Below are 17,844 nucleotides of genomic sequence, written 5' to 3'. Positions count from 1 at the left end.
GTGGATGTTGTATATCTGGACTTTCAGAAGGCCTTTGACAAGGTGCCACACATGAGACTGCTTACCAAGTTAAGAGCCCATGGTATTACAGGAAAGTTACTAACATGACTAGAGCATTGGCTGATTGGTATGAGGCAACAAATGGGAATAAAAGGATCCTTTTCTGGTTGGCTGCCGGTGACTAGCGGTGTTCCATGGGGGTGGTGTTGGGACCACTTCTTTTTATGCTGTGTATAAATGATTTAGATGATGGAATAGATGGATTTGTTGCCACATTTGCAGATGATATGAAGATTGGTGCAGGGGCAGGTAATGTTGAGGAAACAGGTAGGATGCAGAAGGACTTGGACAGATTAGGAGAATGGGCAAGAAAGTGGCAAATGTTAGAAAATGCATGGTCATGCACTTCTGGTAGTAGAAATAAATGTATGGACTATTTTCTAAACGGGGAGAAAATCCAGGAATCTGAGATGCAGAGGGACTCGGGAGCCCTTATGCAGAACACCCTGAAGGTTAACTTGCAGGTTGAGTCGATAGTGAGGAAGGCAAATGTCATGTTAGCATTCATTTCAAGAGATCTGGGTCTGTACTCACTGGAATTCAGAAGGATGAGGGGTAATCTCATTGAAACCTTTCAGAAGTTGAAAGGCCTAGATAGAGTAGACGTAGAAAGGATGGTTCCCATGGTGGGAGAGTCTAAGACAAGAAGTCGCAGCCTCAGGATAGAGGAGCACCCTTTTAAAACAGAGATGCAGAGAAATTTCTTTATCCAAATGGTGGTGCATTTGTCGCCACATGCATCTGGTAGAGGCAAGGTTGTTGGGGGTATTTAAGGCAGAGCTTGATAGGTTCTTGATTGGACATGGCATCAAAGGTCACAGAGAGAAGGCCAGGGACTGGGGTTGAAGAGGAGATTGAAAATAAGGATCAGCCATGATTGAATGGTGGAGCAGACTCAATGGGCCAGAAGGCCTAATTCTGCTCCCATGTCTTATGGTCTTATCGTCTAACTCCTTAACGTTACAGGTAGATGCACTACTTGCTGTTATAATCATCAGGGACACTGGAGGTCTCCTTGCCTTCCCACATCCTACAAGAGAAGCATTTCATTATCCTACCTGGCATCTCTACTGTCCTAGATGAGCAAATAGAATGAAAAGAAGAAAAAAAACACAACCTGGAGCTTTTCTTTTCTTTCTCTGACTGAAACCTCTCCTTGTTGAAGCCGTCAACAGCTGAAGCCTCAAAATCACCATTCTGACTCCATCCACTGCTACAATAGTTGCCACACTTGCCCCTCCCTTCGTTTAATTTGCTTTTGCTGATCAATCTCTGGTCACTGGTCAGTGCTCTATTAAGCTGTTGTGACCCTCTGCTGCCTTTTTCTACTCAGGCAGTGGACCTGAGTGAAATCACCTCCTCTCAAACTTCCAAAGTTGGCACTTGTCGCTGGTCAAAGCTCTATTATTCACCTGAGACCCGCTGCTCTCTTTTCCTACATGGGCAGTGGACCTGAGTGATGCACCATCAATAACTCACGCCGAGACTTAGGAAGTGAGATATCGGCTTTTATTGACTGAAGAACAACACTACATCCTGGGGAAAATGAGGGAGAGCAGCAGGCCACAGTCGCCTTTATACAGGGGTCTGTGGGAGGAGCCACAGGGGTAGTCAGCAGGGTCTTGGGAGGAGCCACAGGAGCAGTCAGACAGGTATATCTAGTTCACCACACTGAGTGAAATCCCCTCCTCTCAAACTTCCGATATCCAGATTTGTCACTGGCCAAAATTAAGTTAACAACAAACTAAACCTGTTAAAATTTTGTTGGGAAGTAATAGGTGGAAGCAGTCCTAGTTCAAAGGCCTGTCTGTCTCTTCCATGTTACCTGCACCCCCTCCCCCAATGACAGGCACAAAAAGGCCCCCTGACCAAGGGTTAAAGGGATATTCCTCCTTCCTACACTGCGTGAGATCTAAAACTGCTGGCCTGCCTCTCTTCAGTCACTGCACAAAATGTACAGGTCACAAAACTACAACAATAAATTCATGAAGCAAGAATGAGCACATTTTGTCATCTTTCCTGGGGCTTCTGATTTGGTATTGGTAAGATACACAGCATCCACTATGGGTATCAAAATTATCAAACAAAAGTAAAAATAATCTCTGAAATGCAACCTGTAAATAGTCTGAGAAGACAAGTTGGATGCAAGTTAACGTACATTAACATTAGTAAATTATCCAGGACATTAATAAACCTCAAGGGAATGAAATTGGCTACTTCTGCAACAAATTGGAAAGCTAGAAAACTAACATAAAAGGGCAAAGCAAGAGCGAGGACAACACGAACAGCAATAAAGTAAGTAAGTAATGAAGGTAGTAAATAGATACAACAAATACAATCAATTGTTTCCTGCTTCCAATAGCTTAGAATTTCCAATGGCTTTACATAAGCAGTGAGTTAACTGTTAAATATGTTCTCTGTTTTAGAGAACAGATTTAAAAGAAATAAAGAATTGGGTCTTCCCCCTCTCCTGGCTTCACCAATCACCTTCCAGCTTGTATTCCTTCCCCTCCTACTACCTTCTTATTCCGACTTCTTCCCCCTTCCCACCCTGTCCTGCTGACGAGCTCCAGCCCTCAACATTGACTCTATTCCTCTCTATAGATGCTGCCTGACATTCTGAGTTCCTCCAGTGTTTTGTGTGTGTTACTTTAGAAGTGAAGCCACCTTACTGAATTGACCAGTTTTCTTTGTTCTTCTGGTAAACATTGCTTTTGACTTTTGGAAAAGTGTGTCTGGAATTGGAGGAGATAGCAGAGGTTCTTAATGAGTACTTTGCTTCAGTATTCCCTGCAGAAAAGGATCTTGGCAATTATAGGGGTGACTGAAAAGCTTGAGTATGTAGATATTAAGAAAGAGGATGTGCTGGAGCTTTTGGAAAGCATCAAGTTGGATAAGTCTCTGGGACCAGATGAGATGTACCCCAGGCTACTGTGGGAGGCGAGGGAGGAGATTGTTGAGCCTTTGGCGATGATCTTTACATCATCAATGGGGACAGGAGAGTTTCTGGAGGATTGGAGGGTTGCAGATGTTGTTCCACTATTCAAGAAAGGGAGTAGAGATAGCTCAAGAAATTAAAGACCAGTGAGTCTTACCTCAGTGGTTGGTAAGTTGATGGAGAAGATCCTGAGAGGCAGGATTTATGAACATTTGGAAAGGTATAATATGATTAGGAGTAGTCAGCATGACTTTGTCAAGGGCAGGTCGTGCCTTACGAGCCTGATTGAATTTTTTGAGAATGTGACTGAACACATTGATGAAGGAAGTGCAGTAGATGTACTGTATATGGATTTCAGCAAGGCATTTGATAAGGTATCCCATGAAAGGCTTATTGAGAAAGTAAGGAGGCATGGGATCCAAGGGGACCTTATTTTGTGATCCAGAAATGGCTTGTCCACAGAAAGCAAAGAGTGGTTACAGATGGATCATATTCTGTATGGAGGTTGGTGACCAGTGGTGTGCCTCAGGGATCTGTTTTGGAACCCCTACTCTTTGTGAATTTTATAAATGACCTGGATGAGGAAGTGGAGGAATGGGTTAGTAAATTTGCTGATTACACAAATGTTGGTGGTGTTGTGGATAGTGTGGAGGGCTGTCAGAGGTTACAGCAGAGTGTTAGGATGCAAAACTGGGCTGAGAAGTGGCAGATGGAGTTCAACCCAGATAAGTGTGAGGTGGTTCATTTTGGTAGGTCAAATATGATGGCAGAATATAGTATTAATGGTAAGACACTTGGCTGCATGAAGGATCAGAGGGATCTTGGGGTCCGAGTATATTGGACACTCAAAGCTGCTGCACAAGTTAACTATGTGGTTAAGAAAGCATACGGTATATTGGCCTTCATCAATCGTGGGACTGAGTTTATGAGCCGAGAGGTAATGTTGCAGCTATATAGGACCCTGGTCAGATCCCACTTGGAGTACTGTGCTCAGTTCTGGTTGCCTCACTATAGAAAGGATTGGAAACCACAGAAAGGGTGCAGAGGAGATTTACAAGGATGTTGCCTAGATTGGGGAGCATGCCTTATGAGAATACGTTGAGTGAACTCAGCCTTTTTTCCTCTGAGCGACGGAGGATAAGAGGTGCCCAGATAGAGGTGTATAAGATGATAAGAGGCATTGATCGTGTGGATTGATCAGAGGCTGTTTCCCAGGGCTGGAATGGCTAGAATGAGAGGGCACAGTTTTAAGGTGCTTGGAAGTAGGTACAGAGGAGATGTCAGGGATAAGTTCGTGGAGAGTGGTGAGTGCGTGGAATGGGCAGCCAGCGACAGTGGTGGAGGCGGATATGATAGGGTCTTTTAAGAGACTCCTGGACAGGAACATAGAGCTCAGAAAAATAGAGGGCTATGGGTAACCCTAGGTAATTTCTAAGGTAAAGACATGTTCGGCACCACTTTGTGTGCTGAAGGGCCTAGACTGTGCTGTACCACTGCTCGGTAGACCTTCAGCTTGGTGGTGCCGCCAAAGCCAGTCCCACCTTTGGGAGACTCTGTGAGAATGTATGGGAGCGGAGAGGGCTCAGCCTTACCACCAAGCTGAAGGTCTACCGAGCAGTGGTTCTCTCCACCCTCCTCTGTGCCAGCGAGACCTGGACTGTCTACAGCAGACACGCTAAACAGCTCAACCACTTCCACTTGAGCTGCCTCCGCAGACTTCTCCATGTACGATGGCAGGACAAAGTCCCAGACACGGAGGTCCTGGAGCCGGCTAGCACCCACAGCGTCTACACCCTCCTACAGAAAGCCCAGGCCAGATGTGCTGGCCATGTCGTCAGGATGTCTGACAGTTGACTACCAAAACAGCTGCTGTATGGAGAGCTGAGCCAGGGCAAGCGCTCAGTTGGAGGGCAGAAGAAACGTTTCAAAGACTGCCTCAAAGTGTCCCTCAAAGACCTCAACATCAATCCCAGTAGCTGGGAATCGCTTGCTCTGGACCGCCCAACCTGGTGGAGCAGGACCACTAAAGGAGCGTGTGCAGCAGAAATCAGACGCACCGCAGAGGCTCAGAGGAAACGCGCCGTGCGCAAGGCTCGAACTACCTCCACTTCCACTGCAGCACCTACCCTCATGTGTCCCAAATGTGGGTGAGCTTTCAGGGCCCGGATTGGCCTCACCAGTCCTCCAGACCCACAGTCACAAACCCTCCACCTGACAGAAGTCGTGGTCGTCTTCGACTCCGAAGGACGAACAACAACTGTGCTGTAGGTTTTCTATGTTTCTATAATGATAATAGGAAGCATATAACACTTTTTTTTAACATTATAAAACTTTTGCTTAAAAGACCAAAATCATGAATGCTGGTAATAAATATCACTCTTTATATAACGCATAGTTACAGGACTATGGTAATATACCCTTATTGAGAGGTTATGATTATTTAGTGCCAGGGAGTGTGAAACCTGTACGTCACACCCTCTCCCACCCAACCCCATTTCTTTATTTCCTTTGAAGCTCTGTGACTTCAATGGAAATATAAATCGGGTATAATACGCAGTATTAAATCTAAATTGCCTGTAACACACCATCGGCAAAAGTCACCATTACCTTTCATTCTTACCCAAAGCACTGACTCCTCTCACAAATTTGTCACTGCAAGTAAAATGAAAAGAAAATAACTTCAAAGAGGAAATCATCAGCCAGTGTGGGTGCTGTGTTCATGGTTTTGGATTAGAGTGACAGCTCAGTGTCACCAAGAGTCAGGAAAATCCTCATTTCTTTGGAATGATTTCTTGCTTAACGTCAACAGAAAAACTAAAGTTAATAAATCAGATGCATGGGAGAAGCAAAAGAGGGAGGTAACAGACCCTACCATACTACCTAAGTCCCTCTGGTCTCTTAAGTACCCCAGACACTCTGCAGAGGTTAACACAGAGCAACAGAGTGCACATTATTAGAAATTATGGGCTGAGAACACAGCACAATTTGGTACATGGTCTTTTGATGGAACTTGCAGTAATTAGGATGCACAGTGGCTCATAAGGAGAATTCCTGACCTGTGTGAACAGCAAAATGGAAAGTATATCTCTTCAAACAGTCAAAGCACCTAAGTATCTAAACCAGGAATTTTCAACTGGAGTAGTGGGTTCAATGCCAAATTCTAATCAGCATGCAAAATAATGCAGGTTGGAATAGGAGAATGGATTAAAATAATTTAACTTTTTTTTCAAATTTCTCACAATTATTAAAATCTGAAGAAATTACAATAGACACATGCAAAAATGTCAGGGAAAATATTTGGCAGTGAGTAAGTCTAATTAAGACTATTCAAAAATTAATTGCTACTATTCACGTGCAATTGAATGGACAAACGAACTTTCGAAGGCATGCTAAGTATTCATCAAATGGATAATGTAGCACATTTCAAAGCCAAGACATTCAATGAGATCTATCAGAAGGAGCAGAGTAGTTTGGACAATAACATGTCAACCTTTGTGTTTAACTGCAGACGAGTACTCCAGACAGTTTCCGGATTCATTCTAATAATCATGCATGTTGATAATCAAAAACACTGCAGATGTTGGAAATCTAAAATTGCATCAGAAAATGCAGGAAAATCTTAACAAGTCAGGCTGCATGTCTGTGGGAAGAGAAGCTGAGTTTGTGGTTCAGATCCAAGACCCTTTATTAGAACCAATAAGGAGAATAAAGAAGCCTGTTAAACTACAAGGGAGTGAGGAGGAGGGGTGTGTGTGGTGTGTGACAGGGTAAAACATGGATAAAGACGGGGAAGCAAGGTTTTCTGATCACTGAGTGAATGGGAGTAGTTAGACAGTGAGAACAGTGATCAAAGTGAGGTGATTTGATATGTCACCGAAGACCCTAACAAATTTCTGCAGATGGCTTGTTGCACCACCGACCGATGTGGAGGCTTCAATGCACCGAATTGGAAAAAACTGCACATGTTTGTAGATTCAGGCAGGTCTAACCTCCCGACCATTGAGGAGATCTTCAAAAGAAGGTGCTTGAAGAAGTCGGCTTTCATCATTAAGGATCCTCACCATCCAAGACATGCCCTTTTCTCATTCCTACCATAAGGAAGGAGGTACAGGAGTCTGAAGACTTACACTCAATGTTTTAGGAATAGCTTCTTCACCTCTGCCTTAAGATTGCTGAACGGTCCATGAATTCATGAACACTAACTCACTATTGCACTTTTTTTCCCACTTTTTTAAAATATATTTCTTCCTGTAACCTATAGTAATTTTTAATGTGCTGCACTTTACAGTTTCTGCAAAATAACAAATTTTATGACATATGTTAGTGATAAGAAACTGAGTTTTGATCCTGATTCTGTGGAGATGAATATGAGAGTTGCAATGTTCAGGCTGAGTGTATCCTCCACTCCCAGAGAGAAAAAGGAAGAAAGGGTAAAGTAAACAAGCTGAGCCAATAACACAGATAGGTGACTGATGCAGGCAGACAAATCAAGTTACATGAGTGCTGATAGCCTCGTTGTAACTTTTACCACAAAATCTGGGCTGAGGTCAAAAACAAATATAATCCTGTTAAGGTTTTAATGAAAAGTGCAGTGAAGGGGAAATTGGCTGAGAAGGGAAGAGGACAGCAATTGAGAGAACATTTTCTTAGGTAATTCTCAATCCACGGTCCCATGCATGACACAAGTAATCAGTTCCTGAAACACAGAAGTCAGAGCAATGAGGTGGATCATCCTAAATTTGGTTGACGTCTGAAGTTGCTGTCTCCTGCACCTTCATTAACCCTGTCCCATAAGAACACAAGAAAATACAAAATAGAAGCAGAGAGTTAGCCATTATGCCTGTGTGCTTGCTCCATTAATCATTAAGATCACAGTCAATCTTTTACCTTTCCACCAATTCACTGCACTAACTCTATACCCCTTGATTTCACTCCTCCTCCTTCCCCCCACACCCCACAATATTTATTTCTAACTCAATTATACTCAGATCCTCCACAGGCCTCTTGAATAATGGAGTCACAACCTTTGGAAATTCCTAGTTTTCCAGCTCAGCCCTTGTTGGCCACTTATTCTGACACTGTGACCCATGGTTCTAGACACCACAGCCAAGAGAAATATCATCTCCAACAAGCCCCAAAAAACTGCAATCGAAGCACAAGTGAGTGCATGGCAAATATACCGGTACTTAAATTTATCACCACACAATAAACCGAGCTATACCTCTGTACGGAGGGTCACTTGTTAAAGAGGATAGGGCCTCATACTTTCAACAGCCTTTAGGTGTATGGAGGAATCTAACTAATCAAAATTAGTAAAAAAAATTTATAAAAACGAAAGCATCATAATATTGCAGGAAGATTTAAAATATTAAATATTAGAAGAAAATAAAGTAAGCTGCTTCACAGTGTTTCAAGGTCTCGGCCCGAAACGTCGACAGCGCTTCTCCCTATAGATGCTGCCTGGCCTGCTGTGTTCCACCAGCATTTTGTGCGTGTCACAATGTTTCACCGGGGTTGATGATGGCAATCAAATGAATAGAATCACTTGACCTCCGACGGGGTTTGACACAAAATTCAATTGGCCTCGCTCTCCAACATGTCAGCATGAGCCACATCCAATTCAGCCACCCCTCTCCACAGGTCCTCAGTGTCCTTCACCCCCATGCACTACCGCTTTACATTTACCCTCCACACCTCATTCCTACTCCGACACAGTCACTAGATTGTTGTGTTTTCAGAAGCTCTGCTGCTACCCAGAAGAGTTCCTCTTGTCAAGAGAGACTTTGTCACTTTATCATTTCCTGTTGGAGTCAGCTTATGTACAGATACTCCAGCACCTAGATTCACCTTATATACAGTATATACAATCAGTCTATGTATATAAACTGATCGTATGTACATACCGCCACTCAGTTACTTGTACATTATGTTTTATAGGATTGCTTTCATACTTATATTTATTGTGTTCCTTAAGCTTATTGTGTTTTTTAATGCTGCATCAGATCCAGAGAAAAATCATTTCATTCTCCTTTACACTCGTGCACTGAAGAAATGAGAATTAAACAATAAACAATCTAAACAACCATCTCTATCACTGAGCTCATGCAGAAGGCACGGATGCACCAGGATCAAACTGAGCTTGTGTGTAAGACTGAGACTTGCTGAAACCCAGAATAGAGACTTCCACCAATTGATAGAATTATGGAGTTGTATACTTAGAGCAAGGGCCACTTCGGCCTACAACATCCATGCTGACCATATCGCCCATCGATGTAACCCCGTTTAACTGCACTGGAATTTTATCCTCTTATGGCTTGCTTATTTGTCTAAATGCCTCTCAGCGTAATTGTATCTTGACACCACCAACTCCATTGACACCACATTCCTGATGTCAACCACTCGCTGTGTTAAAAAAACTTAGCCCTCAGATATCCTTTTAAAACTCCTTCCACTCATCTTAATCCACAATAAAACCTGTTTGGATGAGTGTGTGCCTATGAGAACTCAATGTACATACCCAAATCAAAAACTGTGGGAAGTTCGTAGTCTGCTGAAGGCTAGATCTGAGGCATTCAAGTCGGGCGACCCAGTTCCATAAAAGAAAGTCACGTATGACATGAGAGCTATTTCATGAGCTAAGGAACAATTGTAAGCGAGGTTGGAGGCAACATCGGATGTACATCTATTCTGGCAAGGCTTGCAGGCCATTAATTCCATCAACGTGAAACCCAACGTTGTGAATGGCAGTGATGCTTCACTCCCAGATGAGCTCAACATCTTTCATGCATGTTTTGAAAGGAGAATAAAACTACAGCTATGAGGATCCCTGCAGCACCTAGTGACCCTGTGATCTCTGTCCCAGAGGCCGACATCAGGCTGTCCCTCTAGATGGTGAACCCTTGCAAAGCGAAAGGCCCCGATGGAGTCCCTGGGAAGGCTATGAAAACTTGTGCCAAACAACCTATGGGGCATTCAAAGGCAGTTTGAATCTCTCATTGCTACAGTCGGAAGTTCCCACCTGCTTCAAAAGGGCAGCAGTTATACAAATGCCCGGGAAGAGCAGCACGAGCAGTGACTACAGCACTCACACCTACAGTGATAAAGTCCTTGGAGAGGTTGGTTATGGTCAGTGAGCGAGCGGTGCAACAACCTTGCACTCAACACTAGTAAGATCAAAGAACTGATCTTTAGAAAGGGAACACTCGGCAGTCCTCATAGCTTGACATTTACCACCATCAGCCCCTCAAAACTAGTCAGTAAACTCCAAGACCTGGTCCTCAATATCCCGTTGTGCAATTGGATCCTGGATTTCCTCACTTGTAGACTCTAGTCAGTTCAGATTGGCAAAAACATCTTCTCCAGAGTCTCACTCAGCACAGGAGCATCGCAGGGACATGTGCTTAGCTTCCTTCTCTACTCGCTTTACACCCATGACTGTGTGGCTAAGTACAGCTCCAACACCATATACAAGTTTGCTGATGACACCACTGTTGTGGGCCATATCAAAGGGGGTGATGAATCAGCGACAGGGGGGAGACTGACAACTTGGCTGAGAGGTGCAAAACAACAACCTTCCCCTCAATGTCAGGATGACCAAGGAATGGATTGCAGACTGCAGGAGCGGAAAACCAGAGGTCCTTGAGCCAGTAATCATCGGAAGATCAGAGGTGGAGAGGGTCAGGAACTTTAAATTCTTGTGTGTCACTATCTCAGAGGACTGTCCTGGACTCATCATATAAATGTAATTGCAAAGAAAGCACAACAGCACCTCCACTTCCTCGTGAGTCTATGGAGATTCAGCATGTCATCAAAAACATCAGTGTAGGTCTATAGACATGTGGTAGAAAGTGTGCTGCCAATTGGCAAACTTATGAGGCAGAAAGTGTGTTGACTGGCTGCATTACAGCCTGGTATGGGAATACCAATGCCTTTGATTGGAAAATCCATCAAAAGTTAGTGAATTCAGCAGAGTAGTTCACAGGTAAAACCTGCCCAAACACTGAGCACATCTACATGAAACATTGCCATAGGAAAGCAGCATCCATCATCAAAAATCCTCAATACCCAGGCCTTGTTCCGTTCTCACTGCTGCCATCAGTTAGAAGGTAAAAGTACCTCAGGACTCGCACCACCAGATTCAAGAACAGTTACTACTCCTCAACCATCAGGCTCCTGAACAAAAAGGGATAACTACACTCATTCTATTCCTGGTGTTCCCACAACCGATGGTCTCACTTTAAGGACTCTTTATCTTGTTATTGCATGCTCATTATTTATTGCCATTTATTTATATTTGCATTTGCACAGTTTGTTGTACATTAATCCTGTTTACAGTTACCGTTCCATAGATTTGCTAAGTATGCCCGCAGAAGAAGAATCTTAGAGTTGAATGTGGTGTGACATGTATGTGGTACAACTTGTATGTACTCTGATAATTAATTTTACTTTGAACTTTGAACTTCTGATCTTTGTACTTCGAACTTTGAGCTCATAGAAGGCTCAGAAGTGGGAGAGAATGAGCATTTTCAAGTTCCTAGGTGTCAATATCTCTGAGGACCTAACCTGGCCCCAATATATTGATGCAGCTATAAAGGAGGTGGTGGAGATGCAACTGCACAGGATCAAAGTAAGCTACAAAGAGTTGTAAAACCAGTTAGCTCCATCATTGGCACTGGCCTCCATAGTATCCAGAACATCTTCAAGGAGTTGTCCCTCAAAAAGGTGGTGTCTATCACACAGGGCATGCTTTGTTCTCATTGCTACTAACAGGAAGGAGGTACAAGACCCTGAAGGCACTAAGTCAATGATTCATGAACAGCTTCTTCTCCTCTTCCATCTGATTTCTGAATGGAGATTGAACCCATGAACACCACCACACTACTTTTTCACTTCTATCCTCTTGCTCTACTTGCATCGCTCTTTAAAGATGTCCGGGATACTATGGAGGCCAGTACCTGTGATGGAGCTGTCTAATTTTACAACTTTCCGTAGCTTACTTTCTCCATGGCACATCTGTAGAAATTTGCGAGTGCTTTTTAATGACATACGAAATCTCCTCAACTCCTAATGAAGTATAATTGCTGTCTTTCCATCTTTATAGCTGCATCGATAATGTGGGAAATCTGGATGAACACTTCAATTGTCAAGGAATTGTAGGCTATGAATGTAGTGCTGGTACGTGGGGTTAGTATCAATGAGTATAGTGATGATAGTGGTGGAGAGAGTGCAGAGGAGATTAACCAGGACGTTACCAAGGATAAAATTATTCAGTTATGAGGAGAATCTGGAAAGCCAAAACCTATTTATCCTCGAGCAGAAGAGCTGAAGAGGGAACATGACTGAGAGGTGGAAAATTAGGAATAAGATAGGGACAACTGCAAGAAACTTTTCCCCACAATGAGAGGCAGATGGAAATAGAGGACATACAGTAGATTTATGGTAATGGCTAGGAAATTTAGGGGAGATTGGAGGGCATCCTCTTTCACTCTGAGAGAGTGGTGGAAGCAGACTCGCTGGCTAGATGAGTGGTTGAATTGAGCAAAGAGGCTATGTGCCCAGTGCTGGAAGACAGGATTAAAACAGGGGATGCCCACTGGTCAGTACGAATGTGGTGGACCCAATGGTCTGTTTCTATTCTCTGTGATTTTATGACTCCACAACGTCAGAACTAAGTCTAAGTCAGCCTCTTATAATGAGTTCAGGATAACGCAGGTTCCATCCTCAAAGGGTGCCGTACATTTTAAACATCACTTTTCCTGGAGTTAACCCTCATGATAAGTAATTTTAAATTATCACAGTGCAGAAATGTGACTATATTTTATGTTCGCTCTTGGAATACCAAGTTCACATCCAGTGAGGGCTCATAAAAGTGCAACTTCAGTAAGTATCGATTGTCCATTTCCTTCTGCCTGACCTCCTGATTTCCATCAGCATCTTGTCTTTTGTTCACAAGTATGAGTCATTTTCTGAATTTATTTATCAGTCATTGTCAAAACTATCATGACTATTGACAAGTCTTCAACATTATCACAGCTTTTACAAGATAGGAACATTCTACCTATTAATCTTCTTTCATAGTTTAATTAAAATGTTACAGAACTAAAAATGGCAACAGTGTGGTAAGCAAATGCTGAAGAAATTTCTATATTTGTTATTCCAGATGGACATAAACCTGCTTAAGTTGGCAAATAACACAGGTATATATACTTAGAAATTTAAATCAGAATCAGGTTTAATATTGCTGGCATAGGTCATGAAATTTGTTGTTTTGCAACAGTAGTACATTGCAATACATAATAATTTTAAAAAAACTATAAACTACAATTAGAACTAGATTTTAAAAGATAGTAGTACAAAAAGAAAGGAAAAATAGTGAGGTAGCATTCATGGGTTCATTGTTTATTCATAAATCCGATGGTGGAGGGGATGGAGCTATTCCCGAAATATAGAGTGTGTGTCTTCAGGCTCCTGTACCACCTCCTTGATGGTAGCAAAGAGAAGAGAGTATGACCTGGGTGATGAGGGCCCTTAATGATGGATGCTGCCTTTTGAAGATGTCCTCGGTGCTGGGGAGGCTAGTGCCCATGATGAAGCTGGCTGAGTTTACAACTTCCTGCAGCTTTCTTCCATCCTGTGCAGTGGCTCCTCCATACCAGATGGTGATGCATGAATTAGAAAGCTCTCTATAGTACATTTGTAGAAATTTGCAAGTGTTGTGTCTTCGGTGAATATACCAAGTTTCCTCAAACTCCTAATGAAATATAGCTGCTGTCATGCCTTCTTCGTAATTGCATCAATATGTTGCTTCCAGGATAGATCTTCAGAAATGTTGACACCCAGGATTCAATTGCAAAATGATTTTTTAATTCTCCACCAAGAGATTGGAAGTTAATTTTATTGAATGTCCTTTCTAGATCATTGCAAAGTTATTTTGGGCTTGGAGCAATTCACCCTCAGGCAACTCCAGCAATTATCATATCTATTTTGCTTGGAATATTGTCATTTCCCTTATAACGCCCAAACCTCAGACGGATACATTTATTTAGATTCTCCCCGGCCCTGACCTTTCAGTTACTTACCCATCTCAATGCAATCTGTCTGTCTCATTCTTCAATGTATCTTGTCCCTGACCTGATCTTTAGACTACAGCGAGTGGCTGTTTCACACTACCCCAGTCTCCCAGACACCGCACCAGGCAGCACAGGGAATTGCCACAGTTCTGCACCCTGCTACAGCCACTTGGGTGCACTCAAATTTCTCATATCTCCTAACTACTACATATTTCACAGGGAAATTCTCAGACACTGAAACTCCAAGAAATACTAGATCAAAAAGGTCAATGTTAAGTGAAAGGTTAAAGGAGGAGGGAAGAGGTGGAGAGACAGATAAGATCTGCAAGGAAACTCTGGAGCCTAGGGCCTTGATAATTCAAAGACACTGCCAATAAAGGTGAAGAACATTCACAAGCCAAACAAGGAGAATATGTTTTTAAAACAAACATCAATTAACATCATTAATAGCCACGCCTGGTCTACAACGTTCACCCATTTTTAATTAGTTAGCTCTGCTTAATGTAATTTTCAGACTCTCTAAGTATTGCAAATGAAATTATACATCAATATTCTTTCAATAACAATATGGTTTCTTTTGCAGAGATAACTATGTGGAACTTAATGCCTCTGTTGGAGTTATTCTCGAGCACATTTTTAACTAATCTCCAGTAATTTTGTTCTAGGCACCACATTAGTTCTGCTCTCTTGATTTTATGCTTCCATTGAGGTTTTCTTTCTGTTTATCCTTATTCACTTCATCCATGTGCCTAGATTTAGAAAGTGGAATCTGCCAGTCTTTTCAAGTGCTGATATATGGAAATAGGCATCAAACCATAAAAAGACAGTTGAATTTTCAACCTTCATGGATTGTTACAGATTCAAATGACCTGAACATTTCATTAGAAATACCCTCCACTGTTACACTATTCTGTCAATTCATGCTTGATCTATGCTGGTAGGGTATCATCATTTCCCTTCTGTCTCTGCAACCATTTTACAAAACACCCAGTGAGTTTATGTTCATTGTAATGAGTGCCACCTTGATATCTGTGATAAACTCAAAAGATATGATGATCAAACACCCTCCTTCTCTCTGAAATCTGACTCTTGCCATTCCTTCCAATCATATCTGGAGGAGATGTAAGCAGGAGGAGAGTTATAAATCATGGAAAATTTAGAGCACAAACTGAGGCCATTCTGTGCTTTGTGACTGTGGTATTTGTAAAAGAGCTCTGCAGCCCTATTGCATCTTCCAACACTTGAAACACAGCACCACAAGGCACAGCATTTCAAGGACATATCCAAGTACTCTTTAAATGTGATGGGGGGGGGGGGCTGAGTTTCAGATCTCTAAAATCCTCTGGAATAGGCAGAAAAACTGTGCTCGTCCCAACTCTAACCTTCTATCAATTACTTAAAATCCATTGCTCTTGATTTTGGACCTTCCTCTTTACTCCATCTAGGATCCTTAAAATTGAATGCCTCCATGTTAATTCCCCTGAGCCTCTTTTCCAAAGCAATTTGCAGTCTTTCTAATCTTTCCCCACTGCTTCAATTTTCCAATCCTGGCAACATCTTCATATATCTGCTCTGTTGAAATAACATTGTTTCTGTAGTGTGGTGACCACACACGACCGAAGACGTGATCTAACTAACATTAATGTAGATCTATCAATATCACCCTGCTCCCTTATTTTACAAATAAGGCATGAAATTACCAGAAAATGAAGGATAAGAATACCATGAATGATGGTAATATATAGTGCAATTCCAGAATAGGTGATTATTCAATATACCTGTCCCTGACCTGATCTTTAGACTACAGCGAGCGGCTGTTTCACTCTGCCCCAATCTCCCAGACACCGCCCCAGGCAGCACAGAATTGGTGAATTAATTGCTATTTCTGGAGGAGTGTTCCTGGTCAGCCTTCCCTCTCCATCTCTGCTTCCAATCGCTGTCTTCACTCCTCCCAAACAATCAGTATCTACCTCAGAACACCATGTCTCAGTGACTCATCCAACCCTGATATTACCAAGTTTTCAAAGTGCTTCAGCATGATTACAGCTCACAGGGTACTTAAGGAGAGTGTTGCCAATAAATGTCACCATTTTCTTTACCATAGACTCTGAAAGGGGCTGTCCAGACAGAAAGCCAGTAGGCTTAAAGGAATATCTGAACTCATGTTCTTAACATAGAAAGATACCTCATGACACTTCAAAGAGGAAGTATTGAACAACATTTGAATGATTTGAATTGATTTTATTTCTTACATCCTTCACATACATGAGGAGTAAAAATCTTTACGTTACATCTCCATCTAAAGGTGCAATATGCAATCATAGTAATTTATAATAAATAGAACAGTCAATGTAATACAGAGTACACTCAAATCAGCATGAATTAATCAGTCTGATGGCCTGGTGGAAGAAGCTGTCCCGGAGCATGTTGGTCCTGGCTTTTGTGCTGCAGTATCGCTTCCCGGATGGTAGCAGCTGGATTAGATTGTGGTTGGGTTGGCTTGGATCCCCAATGATCCTGCAGGCCTTTTTTACACACCTGTCCTTGTAAATGTCTCATACCAGCTGTGTGGTGAAAAAGGCACAACAGCACCTCTCAATTGCGCCCCTGTAGAAATTTCTTAGGATTTAGGGGCCCATACCAAACTTCTTCAACCATCTGAGGTGAAAGAGGCGCTGTTGTGCCTCTTTCACCACACAGCTGGTGTGTACATACCAGGTGAAGTCCTCGGTGATGCGGATGCCAAGAAACTTGAAGCTGTTCACCCTCTCAACCTCAGATCCATTGATGTCAAATGGTATCCAAACCACAAACCCTGGATCAATAGTTCCATGCAACCATTTGACATCTAAGCAAATAAAGGATTGGATTGGTTAAAGAAACAGGCCTAGAGACCATCTTAAAACAGGAAAAATAGGGAGGTGCAAAGGCTTAGGGTGAGAATCCTGTGAACACTACCTCACTTTTTAATATACATTATTTCTGTTTTTGCACGATTTTAATCTATTCAATATGCATATACTGTAATTGATTGATTGATTGATTTTCTTCTAGATTATGTATTGCATTGAACTGCTGCTGCTAAGTTAACAAATTTCACGACACATGCCGGTGATAATAAACCTGATTCTGAGCTTAGGGCACAAAGAGTGATTAAAACCACCGAAGTACAAAATGCCAAAATAAAGTGAGTGAAGGGGCTGCAATGAGATGTGGCCTGGAGCAGGATTCTCCCTGGGGCCAGGGAAGAGAAAGAACATGGAGGGATGCAGAAATGAAAGTTTAAATGGAGTTTGGAGGAGAGACCAATGCAGGTTACTCAGCACATGAGTGACAGGTAAAGGGAACAGGAAGCAGAGTATTCAATGAACACACTTTTATGCAGGATGGAAGATGGGAGACAGGACAGGAGAGCAATGTAATGGGAAGACCTACATTATCTCCTGATAGATAATAGAAAGAAAATTAATGGACCCACTTCTTACAAGTGACTATCTGTTGAAATGTAGGACTTGACATGGAAAGCATCTTCCTCCCTTCAGCATTACTCACCAAGAAGCAGACCTGGAAGAAAGATAACAAGAGCAATGATGTTTTTATATCAAAAATACCTCTTGAATCAAGCAAGATGTAAGGAAATTAAGAAATTATCTCCCAAGATTTTAATTTTAGCAGCAGCTAAAGATCAGCAAAAATAGTCTTGAATTATTTCACATTGCAAGAAGTGAGTCAGCTTCATGTTCTATCAGACAGGCAGGGGTAGTGATGACAGCAGAT

The sequence above is a fragment of the Hemitrygon akajei genome, chromosome 7, assembly GCF_048418815.1.
Source record: "Hemitrygon akajei chromosome 7, sHemAka1.3, whole genome shotgun sequence".
Taxonomy (NCBI): Eukaryota; Metazoa; Chordata; class Chondrichthyes; order Myliobatiformes; family Dasyatidae; genus Hemitrygon; species Hemitrygon akajei.
The sequence above is the reverse complement of the archived record's forward strand: the minus strand, read 5'-3'. Positions refer to the sequence as shown.